The 16,798-nt window shown below is 44.9% G+C and overlaps 1 long non-coding RNA gene across 1 annotated transcript; it reads left to right on the plus strand.

Annotated features, from left to right (window-relative positions):
• Window positions 1-8,494: 8,494 nt before the first annotated feature.
• LOC113958797 lies at window positions 8,495-16,597 on the plus strand. Its single transcript, XR_003531628.1, has 3 exons — window positions 8,495-8,565; window positions 10,199-10,202; window positions 16,587-16,597. It is a non-coding gene; the product is annotated as an uncharacterized LOC113958797 (long non-coding RNA).
• Window positions 16,598-16,798: the final 201 nt, after the last annotated feature.

Here is a 16,798-nt window from a genome sequence, read left to right on the forward strand (position 1 = left end):
AAACAGTTACCATTACAATATGCTAACACAGCCTGAAATCCAGCATCCCCCGTAAGCAAGCAGTCCAAGTTGTTTTCAGTGTCCGGGATGCAGTTAATTTTTCAGCCTTTGTCTATCCATTTCTGGTAGCTGCTTTTTGCTCTTAATAACAAACTTAACAAATATGTTAATAACAATTTAGACAGTTTCAGGTGGATAGTGTGGAAGAAACAGATGTGGAGGCTAGGCAAACATGCATTTTTTCTATAGCTATGTCCAGGAATGGTTTTTTTTGAAGTAAAGCAATATAAGTAATTTTATGCTTTTTAGTGTCTTTTACTTCAAAGTTGAAGGTTGAGAGGTGATTCTTTTGTTGGAGCTTGAAGTAAAGTCAATAAGTCATTTTAATGCCTTTTAATGTCTTTTACCTCAAAGTTGAAGGTTACTGTGCAATCTTCTCCATTGTAGATCTGTTCCATTGTTGGGTTGATGAATCTCCTCTGGAATATTTTGCAGTCCTATTTCTTGAATGATATTGGTTAGAGCAATCATAATCAGTTTTAACTCAGTCTCTTAGTTATGACCCACAAGGAGTTATTTTTGCATTTTTGCTGACACTAGGCCCACCTTTTTGGGATAATAGTATCTGAATGCATTAATTAAGAAGATGTGGAGATGCTTAAGAACTTTTTAAACATGTTATTTGAACTACATTGCCACAACAACTGCATCTATGTAGGAGCTTAACAACTTTAACAACTTAACAACCTTTACAATTTAAACTAAGTCACTGGGGAACTAATGAAAAAATTAGGAAAAACTCTTAAAGCTTCAGCGTTCTTACCAAAGGTTTTCAAGACAAGAAGATACAATGTTAACTTAGTTCTGTATGTCTCTGGAGGCACACAGTATGACGCTGTAGCTCTGGGGTTGAGCTGTACAAGAGGCAGCTCAGCTAGCTGCAGCTCAGCCCCGCTCTGTTCCAGCACAAGGGGCGGGGCCGTCCTTCCCAGCCTCGGTTCTGCTCAGCTGCATTATTTTCCACCGCGGACTGCAGGACCGCCCCTGCAGGGGTCTCTGCGTGGCACCAGCTTGTGTCTGTGCCGCCTCCCTCTCTGCCCGCGGCAGATTTCGGGCAGGGCTCTGCCGTTTGCTCGCAGCTCGCACTGTCCCATCCCCGGCCCCGCGCGCTCCCTGCAAAGATGCAGCAGCGCTGACTCTTACACGTGGCTTGCTTTTTTCTTCTGTGCCACCGCGCGGCTGTTCCGTAGCTCACCGCCTTCTCTGAGCTTGCACAAGCGGCTTGCCGGCATCGAGCTTGCCGTACCGGCGGCATTGCAGCCTCGGCAGTTTTGTTACGCTGTTGAACACTGCAGTCCTGGCTTAGCTGTACGGCTCCCCCCACCGCAGGCGGCGGGGGCTGTCCCCGTCCCAGCGCAACGCTGGTTCCGCGCAGTGCCCCCTTTTGGGGCTCGCCTGGCCGTGTCCCCGTGCCTCGGCCCCGCAGGCTCTCACTCCCTCCCGAGCCGCGCAGAGCTGTGTAGCCGGGTCAGCCTGCGTAGCCGCCCAGGGGTCGGGCTGACCCCCCTGGCCGTTTCTTGCCCTGCCGCGCCCGCCACTCCCCATCTTGGCACGAGTGGCGCTGTGAGGGGATTTTTGCAGTGAGGCAAGACACACTCCCGCCGCCCGTCCTCCCCCCCGCCAGGGCTCTGCGGCTGCGGCATCGCCGCCGCTCCTCCGGCCGTGGCACATCAGGGACCCGGCACAGCTGCGGGCACGGTCTCGGCAGCTTTCGACAAGGTCCCAGCGCGCCCTGATTCCCGGCAGCCCTGGCCCTGGCGCACCTCCACCTTTCTCTCAACCCCACCGCCTGGCCCCGGGCCGTCGCCCATGCGTCCCACGGCTCCACGCCGTGGTCTGCGCGCTGCTGCCACAGCCGCTGCCGCTGGCATTCACGCGCCCTGCTCCACCGCGCAATTTCGACGTCGCCTCTGCTGTGAACTCGCACCGTGAGCCTGTACAAGCCTCGCGGCCACGCTTCTCATGCCCCCACTGCTGACAAGTGCCATGGACAGTGCCATTTTAAACCTCACGCCTCTTCGCTCGCCTGCAGACGTTGTAGTTGGCATTTATTCAAGGAATTTAGGCATTGCTTCTGTGGAGTGCAGCGGGTCCAATGGACCTCCCCAGCAGCACGGAGGCAGCGGGTGCAGGGGCACTGCTCTGTCCCTGTGCTGCATGAGTGCTTGTCCTTTTTCAGAGGAGGTGAATCCGACTCCCCCCGGTGTCCTCTGTTGTTTCACTGCTTACCGGATTAACATGTTCTAAGCACACTTCCTCAAGCTGGGACACTCGACAAGCTGGCCATGGGCAAGATGGCGACTCCCAAACCCCGGCATGACCGCCACGTGGCTGCAGCTAGGCAGTGTCTCGGGGACCCAAGGTCTGTCTCTCCCTAACAACCACGTGGTCCACACCACGTGCTCGCTCCTGCCAGTGCAAAACCCAGCCCAAGTCTATTGTTAGGTCCTTTCGGTTTGCACGCGGTTTTCGGTTTGCAAGTGGTTCTCAGTCTGCACGCGGTTCTGTCCCACCCCCGTGTCCGTTCCTGGTGTCTGGGGGAGTTCTTTGTCTGTTAGGGTTCGTGGGGGGAACAGGAGGTTTAAAGTTTTTCTCCGTGGACGAGTTTAAGATTCTTTGTGAGATTTTTAAGGTATCCACATCTTCTATCTTTGCTTTCTCTCGAGTTGTCTCTCCAAATTTTTTCCAAGCGGTCACACTAAGGATTCTCCTTAGCAGGAATCCTGATATAGTTATTTTTATCCATTTTATGTATTCCCTTGAATTTAAACTTCCCATGCCGGCTTCTTACCTGGGCTCTACTGTAGCTTTACCTTTTCTTTCTTTCAAACCTTATTCTTCCAGGTCTCCCGTGCGCATAATACTCAGATTTTCGGAGCTCCCACGCGGTCCCTGCCGCACAACGTCCCAGTCCTTTTCGTACTGGTATCTGACATCCTTTCTTTAATGACGTCTTCTGCCCACTTTTAGCTCGGTATTTGACGTCTGGTTTTTTTTTCTAGGAGAGCGTTCCTCAGCTTTTAAAATAAGCTTGTTCAAATGCTACCATAATTCTCCTTGGTATAAGGCAGTTTCTAATCATCCCTGATACAGGAAGTGTCCCATTTTCGGGCACCAGATATGGTTTATTAATATAATAAATAAATAAGCCCACACAGACCTGGCTAGCTGGTTGGGGTTCAGCAACCAAATCCGTTTATTCAAATGAGACAACACCTTTTATATGCACCTCAAAGCAACATGTGATTCTCTTGACCAACCACTATGGGGTATCTCACTGCCCATGTGCAGGGAGTACTTCAGGACTTCATTTCCCAGGATGCCCCTCTGGCATCCTTCCTAAAACCCGACTCCTACAGTTTATAGCAGGTTCCAACCATTTGCAGTTTTGTTTCAGTGGGACCAGGCTGAATTGGATCCACTGAGGATCCTAGAGTGGTTGTTTCTACCCCACTCACCACCAAAGACTGTGTGGACAAATAATGAAATGTTTGTTAAGCTTGTAATTAAAGGCAGAGGACGTCTACAGGAGTCGGACAGGCAGGATCCAGCAACCATCTACATCCCAGCGATGAAGGACAACCTCAACTGGCTACTGGTCGAAGATGTTGGATTCCAGGCAGCCTTGGCAGGCTATGACGGTGACATTTCAACTCACTATCCTAAACACAGACTTTGGGCAGAAATGGGTAACCTACCCTTAAAAGCCACACACAGATGTCAACACGAGCCAGTAAAAGGCCTTACGGTCTTTACTGATGCACCAGGGCGATCCAAGAAAGCTGCATTGACGTGGGTAAACCCTGCCACAAGACAGTGGGAAAAGGAGGTACAGACCATAAGCCATGGTTTGGTACAGGTCCTAGAACTTGCAGCTATTCGCATTGCCTTTGAACTGTTTTCTGATCAGCCAATTAACACTGTTACAGATTCGTATTATGCAGCAGGTTTGGTCTCACGTCTCGAGGTTTCCTTTCTTCAAGATGTTGCTAATCCACATCTATTTGCTGAAATACGTACTGTATGGTTTCTTGTTAACCACAGAAAGTATGATTTCTATATAATGCATGTCAGGTCACATACAGAAATGCCGGGGCCCATAGCGGAAGGAAACCAAAGAGCTGATGCTGCCACTATGACTGTCACAGTGCCTAAACTTCTCGAGTAAGCTAAATTGTCTCATTCCTTTTTCCACCAGAACGCATGTTCTCTGAAGAGACAATTTCAAATCACCCCTAACCAGGCTCGAGATATAGTCGCCATGTCCAGACTGCCAACAAAGTACTCCAATGCCATCCCAGGAAGGAGTTAACCCCAGAGGACTGATAGCTAATGAGATGTGGCAGACAGACATCACACACATAGCTAGCTGAGTTTGGTCGGCTAAAATATGTTCATGTTACAGTCGACATGCATTCCAGATACATAACTGCCACTGCACATACTGGGGAAAAGGCAAAAGATGTCATAAGGCACTGGCTTAACTGTTTTGCAACACTAGGGACTCCAAAAAAGATCAAAACTGACAATGGTCCAGCTTACATTTCAGCAAAGGTCAAGACTTTCCTAACAGACTGGGGAATCTCTCACTCCACAGGCATACCGTACTCACCCACGGGACAGGCCATGGTAGAGAGACCACACCGTACCCTAAAAGACATGCTCAAAAGACAAAAAAAGGGGGAGTCCATCTGTAGTCCACAGGAACGTCTGTGGAAGGCAACATATGTCATGCATTTTTTAAATTGTGAGAGTGCAGAAAAAAGTAGGTATGAAAGACAACATAGACCTCAGGCATTTTCCTCTCACAAACCACCAGTCATGATAAAGGACTTAATATCAGGGCAATGGATGGGACTGGTAGACCTCGTGACATGGGGGAGGGGGTATGCATGCATATCCACAGGCAAAGAATTAAAATGGATTCCTTCCAGGTGTGTCAAACCTTATATAGGTACACCTTCACAGCAGGAGCAAGAACCAGAAGTGATAATTGAAGAGACTGCAGACAAAGACACATAACTGATGATTACTACTGACAATGACCAGTGTGGCAAAAATACAGAATCCTAATAAAGTCATAAGTGTGAGTGTGAAGAAAGAGTGAGGCGACTGCCAGTATGTGTGAATGAAAGAGAATTATGTGAGTGTACAAGCACTTTAAACACTAAACCTTAAAAAGGTAACACTACCTCAATCACATGGTCACATTAGAAGAATTCAGTTCATAATGTTTATCCCACAATAAACCCTTTTGTTGAAATAAAGTTGAATTTTCCCTGTTCTACACAAACCCTTAGGCAAATAAAGGTTAATGTTTCTTGTTTCTCCCAGTTACATAAGTACCACCCCGTTTCATAAAAAAACCCTCAGATGAATAAAGTTGTTGTTTATCCCAGTTACATTACATCCCTTAGGAAAATAAGGATTCAAGTTATATTAAGCAAGTTCAAAAGGTTAAAGATAAAAGTTCAAATAAGTAGGTTTGTTGAAAAACCAAGGTAAAGCAGTGAGCTGGATCACTGGGATACACTGGTAGTTGTTAAAGGTTTCAAAAGGTTTAAAAATGTACTGTTCTACTATATGCACTGTTCTATGATTCGTCATAATAATAAAACTGGAGGAGATGTAGGGGGAGTGTTTTAGGGATGCTGGAAGGAGTATCCTGGGAAATGAAGTCCCAAATGTACTCCTGCACACATGGGCACTGGGGTACCCCATGGCAATTGGTTAAGAGAATCGTGTTGTTTTAAAGTGCATATAAAAGGTGTTGTTTGCTTCCAATAAACGGATTTGGATGTTTGGACCCTCAACCAACTGGGTCATGTGAGTTTATTATTTATTATATTAATAAACGCCACATCTGGAGGAGCCCAGGGACCCTCACCGGAGTAATGTCCCAGGGCGCACAGAGGGTCCCCGGTTCTGGAGGGTCTTCACAGATGAGCAGAGGTCTTCTCTTGCCTGGTTCGCCAAATTGATTCAAAGAAAAGCACACTTTTATTACGGTCGGGGAGATGCAGGGGGGTTTTGCCTGTGCATGTCTGCTGAGAAAAGAAACACAACAGTTTTTTATACAGTGAATTTCAAAAATTATCTATCATATACACTCTTTACGAAGTCTGCCTTATCTAAATAGACATTTGGTTGCCTAACTCCTTATTATTATAGAGTAGTTACATAAAGTTTTATCATTTCAAACAGCTTAGGTTCCCCCCTCCCCCCTTCTGTCTCCCTTGCAATGCTACATGTTAAAAGTCTTTCCCGCTTTTCCTGACAGTCCCTTTTGTTTATGTAAGCTAACTTTATCTTAATTGCCTACAATTTGGGCAGCAACCTTCTTTCAAGCAGTTACAATTTTGCAAAGTCACACTAATATAACTAAATTTTTATTTTATTTTGTCTTGTCTTTATTTCTAAAGCTCGAGTTCTTCTCACACAGTCAAGATGCAGGAATTCCAAGATTTGGGGTTCCTGTGAGATTGTCATGGGACAGAGAGTTACACTTGTCGCCATGGGATTTATGGTGCTGAAAAAAAATCTCCCGGAGCAGTTAATTAGGGGTGAGATAAGAAAGGGTTTATTTTGCCAAGGCAGAAGATGTTACAAGACGCGCGCAGGCCGTGCCTGAGATGTTACATTTTATAATACCATCCATCCAATCCCAAATGTGTCCACCCTGTGGCCTTTACTTTGGACCGCCCTGGGTCCACCCCCTGAAAATGGGTCTGGGGTGCATTTTGGGACCCTCTGCTCATCCCATCTTCACCATCATCAGAGCACAAAGGGTACATAGTTACCTAATTCTTGACCGTATTCTGTGGTTTAGGCCCTGATACGCTGTTCTGCCAACAATCTAGGCCTTGCCTTGACAAAAGACTAAACATTTCTGCTGTATTCGGGGGTAGGAGTGATATAGGGAGCATAGAATGGGGTAAGAGGGTTAAGGAATGTGTAAACAAGGGTGCTACAGGGAAAGGGATGCAAGGAATGCTGCTTTTAGAGTCTACTTCCACTACTTATAAAACTTATAAGGCTTACCAATATTAGAAAAATAAGAAACCATTAGGGGCTTAAGGCATCACACTTCATCAACTCATAAAACACAAATAATCAGGGTTTGTCAAGAAACATCTATGATGTGGGTTGAGGCCTTGTCTATGGTCGTATTAAAAATCCACATACAGTCCAAGGCAGAAAACAACATGATCCCTATTCACATAAGGGAAGGTTAATCTGCAAAATTGTTTAATGGTTTAGGTTCTACTTTGCAGGAACTGCAGAGATTCATCGTGTCATCTAGACCTATGGGACTGGACATTCCTGTTCATCTGTTCCAGCCCAGAAACTGAGCCTATGCTAAACAGTGGGATTGAAACCCCTGCAAGCCAAATGGAAAGAACCGTTTCAAGTTCAGCTGACCATCTCCATCGTGGTCAGAGTTGTTGGCAAAGAACCCTAGATTTGCTACCCAGAGAGAAAAAGGCCTCTGTTCCTGAGACAAGTCGAACAATAGAAACTGTTACAAACTGTTAAAATGATATTTGAACTATTTTTCTATGTGTACTATCTAATACTACCAGTAACTACAGATTAGGTTTAGAACTAAAATTTACATTTGGCTTTAGTAAAAATGCATCCAATATTCTTAATGAAAATGAGTGCTGGATTTGCACTATGGATTAGGTTGAAATTTGGCACCAAGTTTAAATCTTACATTGGGCAATTCTTGAATATGGCTCATTAGGTTTATAGAGATATCTTCTATAAACTTACTTCATGGTTACCAAATCTGAACCTGGATAAAACAGCTATTCATGTTAGTTGTATATAGTGTTAGATCTGCATAATAGCTTATTGTATGGTTAGTGTTGTAGGTGTTAGTCATCTTACTGGAACAATGTTAAGTATAGGTGGTAGAGATTGGACAAGATTGAGTTTTGTCCATCTCTAAAAGGGGGACTGATGCCTCAGAGCTTTTTGGTTTTTTTAACTTTTGTAGAGTTTAGAAGTAGTTGTGTAGTGAATGTAGATTTTAATGTAACTGTATTATATCCCTTACCCTTAACATAGTAGTTACACATCCATATCAATCCCTCTAAATTCCGTTAGCGTGTTTAGTCTTCTTTTCAAGGTAGAATTGTAGAAAAACAACCTAAGGCCTGGACCAGAAGATATCACACAGACACAGTGACCTTCAAGCCCAGAACTTTGGAGGAACTCCAAGAACTGTGCGTGCTGTGAGGAAGAAGATGAAGAAGAGGGGTCCCAAAGACCCCAAACCCAATTCCTGAAGGAGCGTGTCAGGGGGCAGAACCCGGAGTGGACAAATTGGGATTGGATGGACCTTATTATAAAATCATAGAACCACTGTCTGAGCGTGCGTGTCATGTGTATTCCCTGGACCTCAGGCCTGAGATTAAAGGACCTACTTTCTTTATCTTATCTTATACACTAAATTGGCCTGGAGTCTTTTTTCTCTGCGATCTCTTTTAGGCAACAGTAGTCTCAGCAATAGTAGTCTCTCATTGTAGCCTTCCAATACATAAAGGGGGATTGTAAAAAAGAGGGAGACTGACTTTTTACATGTGCAGATAATGATAGGACAAGGAGCAATGGTTTTAAACTAAAAGAGGAGAGATTTAGATTAGATATTAGGAGGAAATTCTTTACTCAGAGAGTGGTGAGGCACTATAACGCTGCCCAGAGAACTTGTGGATGCCCTATCCCTGGAAGTGTTCAAGACCAGGTTGGATGGGGCCCTGAGCAACACCTTCTATGGTTCGATGAGCAGGAGTTGCTGCAAGAAATACAAACATAAACCTGAGCTAAACATTCAATGGAGATAAATGCCCTTACATTCTGTATTTATTTTTGTTTATTACTTGGATGTTCTTTACTTTCCTGCATGCATGTGAATAACCTTACTATGCATTCCCAATTTTCCAGTCATCTCTGTTCTCTGGAACTCCTTGAATTTTCAGGTCTCTGTTGTGAGCGAGTAGTAAAGTCTGTCCATTATGTTGTGCAGAGAAAAGAGTGGTTTTTATGAATCAAAAATGTGCTTTTTATTTAGCAAAACACAATATAGCCTCGCTTCACACAAACAATCTGACCTTCAGGTGGAATGCAGTCAAAGGAGTTACAAATAGCACTTTTATTAAGGAAGGAGACAGAAGCATTTAGAGTTTAACTGGCAGTGCTCACATACAGAGAAATAGCAAGTGAGCTACCTGTAGCTCTTGTGCTCCAAAAAAACATGGATGCAATTTATATATGAACTCAGTTGTATCTGCACGGAGTAGGTAGGAGTATTTTTCATCAGAAAACAAGAGGGAGCCCTGTGTATTACAAAGACCTTTCATCACATTATGTTGCTTCCTTCACCATTTCATGAGTATCTTGCAGTCATTAGTGTGTTCCCCATTGCTGCACTCATAGACAAAAAGGCACTACAGTTTACAGATGGCAGACTCAGGAAAGAGGAGGTCAAGTGTTCCACCCAGGACCCCACAGGTACTCCGTGACAAAACAAGGGTTCCAGCCGCTGTTGAAGGTATGAGACTAGTGACCTACATATTGGTTCATCCTCTTTCATGAAGTGCTTTCAAAACATTTGCAAGGACACCGTGATGCATCCAGTGGTTTAACAAGAAGGATGTCTATTAGGTTGATTTTTGATTGCTATGATTTGGTAGGGGGGAACTTGATTATGATGCAAGATGTGCACTTTCTTTGTATCCTAGAGCCTTATAATTTCAATGAAAAAGTTCTGAGCATGAGATTGCTACTGCTGCAGTTTGATTTAGCACAGATCATCAAGTTTTCACAACAGTCATGAATGTTTCTTCTGTCTCTGGACAGATGTTTGCTTCTAGCAGGCTTGTGCATCTTCACAACTATTTCTCCAGGAAGACCCATGTGAAAATATTTTTTTGTTCATACATATTTTTGGGACCAGCATTTCTTCACACAATTACATTTGTATGTAAGACAGAGTATACACATGCATTATGCTGACTGATTGTCATCTGCAATCAAATTTTATTGATTTCTTAGGGAAGTATAAACTAAATCACAGGCAGATCCTCTCCACAGCCTGCATATATCTCTGAATCTGCTGGAATTTTAGAGACAGAAAAGTCCAAAGAACAGATAATAACACCAATATCAATTCCTGTTATGAGAAATAAATAATCTGGTTTTATTATAAGTAAAATGAAATTAGTGGAAAGCAGAGGGTGGTGGAATTTTCTTTTCTTTCATTTAATTCCAAGGTTTTTTTAGGCGCCTTGTGGAGGTTGTAAGGTGAAAGGCCCCATCTGGGCCTGATGCCAGGGAAACATTGCGGTCGGGGTAGGGCAAATATAAAAATGGAAAAATATACCCCGGCCGCATGGCAGAGAGACCCCTCTGTACATGTACAGAGGGGTACATCATCAATCAATCAGGAGGGAGGGTAACACCCGTTCCTGAGTTCAAAAAATTACCTTTTAAGGTAAAATACCTGTCACCTGTTGAATATTTAACAGTTTATGTAACCAAGAGGGTACAAAAAGAGCGCGTTTTCCAAACGGCGGTGTGCTTTTTCCAGGCCACGTGACTTGGGATAGCACCCAGCACTGCAATAAAGAATTTCTTGTTGCAATAAAAAATACCTGCAGGTATTTTTGCCGTTTCATAAATTAAAAGCAAGGATTTTTCCTACGCTATTGTATTCCTCAGACATACTGTTAAAAACATTGTATGTCCTAGGTTTCATTTTATTTGCCAAACTCATTACAGTGACATGGAAACCCAGGAGTCCTGCTTCCCTCCCCAAAACCAGGTCTGCTTCTCCTACTATACAAACAACATCTTCTACATGAGAACAAAAACATTACAGTTGGACACATACCAGGACAGCAAAGCTATTTACATGAGGAGTTTTTCAGGTGACTCACTGTAATTTTGAGACCTCATTGACCCTTTCTCTCTCTGTTTCCCTCCTTTTGTTTCTTACTATTGTTTCTATGTAGATATTAAAATGCTTTGGGACAAAGGCCACGTCTTCCTGTGAGCTTATAAAGAATAATATACAAAGAAGTCCCAGTCTCATCATGGCTGGGCTTCGCAAATGAAGATTTGGGAAGGGCTCTACCCACGTTTGTTGCAAGTGCGTTGGTGGTTGAAAAGGCCAATACGAGATAGGCATGTCTGGTTGCAAAAGGCACAGCAGAAAGACTCCTTAGATGGTATATTCTGCAAGGCACGATTCTGTCTGCGTTGCCTTTTCTCCTCAAGGGTGATCCTGTGTGCTTTCTCAAAAGCATCAGCAGCGTTATAGATGGTATGTCTCCAGGTCTCCCGATTGGAGGCCAGAGTAGACCAGTTATGGTGGTCAATATGGCCAAGGCTGAGATGTTGTTTCAGGGAGTCCTTGTATCTTTTCTTCGGGGCTCCTCTCTTGTGGCAGCCGGTGGTAAGTTCACCATAAAGCAGGATCTTAGGGAGGTGGTGGTCCTTCATCCTGGAGACGTGCCCTGCCCAACGCAGCTGTGTTCTCAGTAACATGGCCTCAATACTTGTGACTGCTGCTTGTTCTAGAACAGATGCATTGGTCACATAATCTGACCAGTGGATGTTTAGGATTGAGCAGAGACAGCATTGATGGAAGCGTTCTAGGAGACTTAGGTGGTGGCAGTAGATGACCCATGATTCAGATCCGTATATGAGAGTAGACAGTACAATGGCTCTGTAAACACTGATCTTTGTACTTTTCTTCAGGTGTTTGTTTCGCCAAACTCTTTTACGAAGCTTTCCGAAAGCACTGTATGCCTTTGCTAACCTGTTGTCTATCTCTCCGTCAATCTTACCATCCGAGGAGATGAGGCTGCCTAGGTAATTAAACTGCTGGACTGATTTGAGTTCTGATTGGCCAATGGTGATGTGGGGATGATGGGGGACTTCCTGAGGTGCAGGTTGATGGAGAACCTCTGTCTTCTTTAAGCTGACTTCCAGTCCAAAGAGCTCAGCAGCGTCTGCAAAGCAGGATGTTAAACGCTGCAGGGCTGTTTCTGTGTGGGCAACAAGGGCGGCGTCATCAGCATAAAGCAGCTCCCGGACAAGATGGTTTAAGGTCTTGGTGTGGGTCTTCAGTCGCTATGAGAAAAGTACACACAGATAAATGCCAGCAGCTAAGTACGAAAATACATATACTATAATTAACATAATTACCATACCTGTGTCAGAGACTGAAATGGTTAATGGTTTAAACATTGTTAACATCACCTTTCTCAAACTGCAAATAAACAGCTGCTCATCCAGTAAAGCCCTGAATATGCCTACTGAAAGGACCTTCAGATCAGATAAGGGGGTGCTATTGTCCAACTATCCCAGGTGCAGAAGGGTGTGCATATCTGAAGCTACAAACTGGATTTCCAGATAAGGGAAGAGGTTGATAAGAGGCAAATCCTTTGAGATAGTATAATCCTTTTTATGACTCTGCAAATGAAAACCCCTTCAGGGAGCATCAAAAAACATTCACACTTACCCTGGGCTATTCATCTTAGATGATGGACCATGAAACAAAGAATCAAATCCAACAGCAAAGTGCCATTGAATCAGGACATTCCTTTATTGCAGCGTGCTGGAGACATGTGGGAATGATACGTCATAACATGTCCACAGAGATACAGTTCCTTGGGGTTTAAATACATTGTAACATTTGAAATTCCCTCCCAAAGTCCTGCCCAGTCCATGACATCAGAGATTCTTTCTCCAATTTCATCTTGCTGTTCTTTTGTGGAGTAAGGCTGCCATCTAGTGTTCTTTTTCTGGCAAATAATTTGGGGAGGAGGTTGTCTGACTTCTTCCCCAGGGTCAACACCAATGTCTTCATCATGTGTCCTTTGAGTGAACTCGTCCACGTTGGTACATTCCCAGGCATGTGCGATTAATTTCTGTTGACCTCTAGTCCTCTATCTGATTGTTCTAAGTCATTGCTAAGACACTACATTTATCTTTGGTTAAAGATAATCTAGGGCTCCTCTTACTTAAACAATTCTTTATTGAATTTACTTCTCTAGCAAAACAATCTTCTATTGACTGAGTTTTCTGGAGTGTGCAGGTTTGCTAAATTATTTCCTTCAGGTGTACGATTCAGTTGTTTTCTAATCTTCTCAGGTTTTTCTTCATTTTACTGACACTAAACTAAACATAGCAAAAACAACTAAAATTACAAAGTCCAAGACCACAAATTCCTTAGCTAATTAGGGGACAGTTCTTTACAAAGGTCAGGAGACCACAAAATTCCTAGGTTGAGGTAGAGGTATAGTTTTCTTTCAACCATAATGGACCATGATTGATGCTGACATAATAGGCAGCTGTAACGTCTTAGAAGGTATCAGAGACTTCTGTCATGTCCCGTGATATCATCCATTGTAAAACTCTCCTCCCCAGAGGAGATACTAGGCATTCCCACCCAAGCTTGAGTGTATATAACTCAAATCTTTGAGTTTGGGGGGTTTGCCCCACCCCTGATGGAACAAGACCATCACTTTGACAGGACTGTGACCACCACTTCAACCAACAGACATCGGAGTTGCAACGACCAAGTTTCATTGTTGGATCCAGCGTGTAATGTAGGGAATCTCGGCTGGGCCGGGCCCCCTGGTATGGAACAAGAAACTGGTTGAGAATAGAGGCCCTGGTCCTGACAACGTACTGATGCATCCTGAGAGAGCAGAGGTGTGGCAATGGATTTGCCATATGCAGGATGGAAGAAGTCCTGTCAGAGATGGATTAGTGAAGAAAATGAAAACAGTTCAAATGTTACAGAAACTGAAGTTTTTAAGGTGGTTTAAACAGGTTTTAAAATGGCTTTTACCTTTTTGCAGAGTCACTGATCTTCTTCCCAACATTCCCTGTGCTCCCACACAAGGTGTCCTGAGATGTTTCCCATTGGCCTTTGTTAACCCCTTTCTATTGGCTGTTGACCCTTCACCTGATGGTTTTTTCTATGTGACCCTGAACTTGTGATTGGTCCCCTTTTGACCCTCCTGAAAGCCTTATAAACCCCTACCCCACAATAAACTTCCTCTTTCGTCCGTCCCTCCCTGGTGGTCTGTGTGCTCCTTGCGGGGTCGCAGGGCCACGTGCTGGGGCGGGGGGAAGTGCATTCACCTCGCAGGTAATGGGCTAGCAGCCTAAAGCCTGGAGGTCTCCCCCATTCCCACTAATCCGTCGGACAGAGGAGCAGCAGGAGACAGCTGTCCCGTGGGAACAGGGAACACTGTCTCATGAGAACGAGGACTTGTTTTGAACAGAGTGACTGAGAAAAATATAAACATCAAAGGAAAACAGGGACAGGTGCACAGAAATGTTGTGAGAAAGTAGGACTGAGAAAGTCCAGAGAAAGTCCAGCTAAAATCTACCTATTAGCTGTGAGAATTGTAGTTTGTGTATGTAAGCTGACCTATCTGTGTGTTATACGTGTACCAAAAGAGCTGTATTTAAGAGGCTGTAAACAGCAGCCCGTGGCTGCTGTTGCTTCCTTATTCTTTCCAATAAACTTTCTTGCTGAATATTACATGTCGTAGTCCGTCCCAACAACGACATTTGGTGACTCCGACGCGATGCTGCGTCTTCGTAACTTTCGGAAGGCAGAGAAGCCGATACGGGCGGCAGGGAGGTTTTGCCGTGGGAACGGAGCTCGGTGTAGCATGAGAGCAGTGAAGAAGCTGCCAGGTCGGCCAGACAAGAAACCTGGACAGGTGAGCCACCGAGAACAAGTCTATCCTGCTTAAAAAAGAAAAATTAGACGAACTGGCTTTGCGACAGATGCTGCTTTCGTGTAAGGGTCAGGGATTTGAAGCAAATGCCGTAACTGTCTTTACTATCTCTACTTGGAAAGAACTTAGTGATAAGTTCTTTACTGCTGCCTCTAAGGGAGAAAAAGTTGCTGCTTCCCTCTTTACAACTTGGCGATTGTTATCTGGAACAGTAAAAGACATTAAAGCACAGTCTGAGGACATTAGAATGCTACTAGATACCATCATACGGAGAAATCGTGCAAAAAGGGAGTCGAGCGGAGTTGAAGGGAGTCGGAGCGGGACCAGAGATCACGGAGCGGGGCCGGGGACAACCGAGCGGCCCTGCCAAAATGAACGCGGTGCTAGCGTCTCGGCAGTGCATATCCAGGACGATCGGAGACGGCGGCTGCGGCGTGAAAGTGCTGCTGATGGACCGGGGACGAACTTTACGAACACTGTGACTGAGTTCCACCTTAAGAAACTTCTTGCTTTTTATCTGAACTGTGCTGCGGGACTGCGTGGCACGGTTTGTGGCTGTATTCACGGCGCTGGGTGCTTCCGCCGCCGTGCTGAGTGAACCCGTGTCGGCGCTGGGTCTGTCTGCCTGTGGCGGGTGCCTATGGGGCGGTGCCGGGCGGCGGGGTAGTGGCAGTGGTCGCAGCGCCGTGCATGGCCCCGGTTCGGAGCGGTGCGCCCGCGTGCGTGCACGCCGGCGGCCCCGGGCGCGGCGGGCGCCGGGGGGGGCTCTGTTTCCCCCACGCTGCTGGCCGCCGTGGTCCCGGGGGGTGTGCGTTCCCCTTCCCTTCTTTGCAGCGAGTGTTTTTTCCCTGGTGCCGCTCCTCTTCCTAGAGCGGTGAGTTGATAACGATAGCAACGGCTTCGGGGAGTGCAGTCGGGGGAGGGGGAAAGCTGTTTATCTTTTTTCCTCGTTACTCCAATCACCCCCTCTCTGAAACGTGCCTGTTTGCAGTTGTTTTCTCCCTCTCCTATGTTTTGTCTTTTCTTAAGCAGACCCTGTGATTAAGTTGTTAAGTTCCTTCTGCTGATCTCTCTTGGTGAGCCCGGTCCCTCCTCCCCCTCCTTCGTCCTTCGGCAATGGGGGAGGCGGGGGCAAAAGACGGAAAAAAATGGAAAAGGGAAAAACAACTTAAATCTAACAATACCCCAACTTATAAATCAAATAAGATTGCACTGTGTTTACAGCAATAGGTGTTACGCATGCAGCGTGCTCATGGCATTCTCAAACGTTTTCTTCAAAAACAGAAAGGGAGACTGACGAAAAATCCCTTGAAGCAAGATTAGAAATAACGCAACATCCGTGCTTAGCTTTTTGTATATTGCAGAAGGTTGTTAGGAATCTCCTATAGTTTGCCATTTCGCTTCTCTTACATGAAATTTGGCTGTTTCCCCCAGGGGGAGGGGTGCGGGTAGAAGGTTTGCAGACAGAACGATGAGACGAAGGGGGTAGTCTTGCCCCCTGCAAAAGTAGTTTTATTGCCTTTATGACAGAATATCATTGCTCTATGAGAAGGGTTGAAGATTTCCAAGATAATATTCTGTTCTTTCTTGCTGTATTTTTCTTTTACATGGAGAGTTATGCAGGATTTACAGATTGCTGTTGGCAGCTATGCCATAAATTTCCTTTGAATTATGAAACTGATAAGAAGTGCACAGCCAATGACTATTTGAAAATGTGTGTGTGAATGATGGATGACTGAGGTGGTCATGTAAGAGTGTATGAAAAAAGATTGTGTGAAAGAGAAAAACTACATGAATGTGTAACTGTGTAAACTTAAAAATGCTTTCCGTCGGTGTCGAGATTTTAAGAAGGTATTAGGACTGAGGTTAAATAAGAGATTCTTACAAAAATTTGGTATTCTATTACAGCCTTGTGTGAAGGTTGTGAAATTTGAATCTCAGGTGGAGTTTTTCCACTGATATTGTTC

The sequence above is a fragment of the Corapipo altera genome, unplaced genomic scaffold (genome assembly GCF_003945725.1).
Source record: "Corapipo altera isolate COAL_440 unplaced genomic scaffold, ASM394572v1 61242, whole genome shotgun sequence".
NCBI classification, from domain to species: domain Eukaryota; kingdom Metazoa; phylum Chordata; class Aves; order Passeriformes; family Pipridae; genus Corapipo; species Corapipo altera.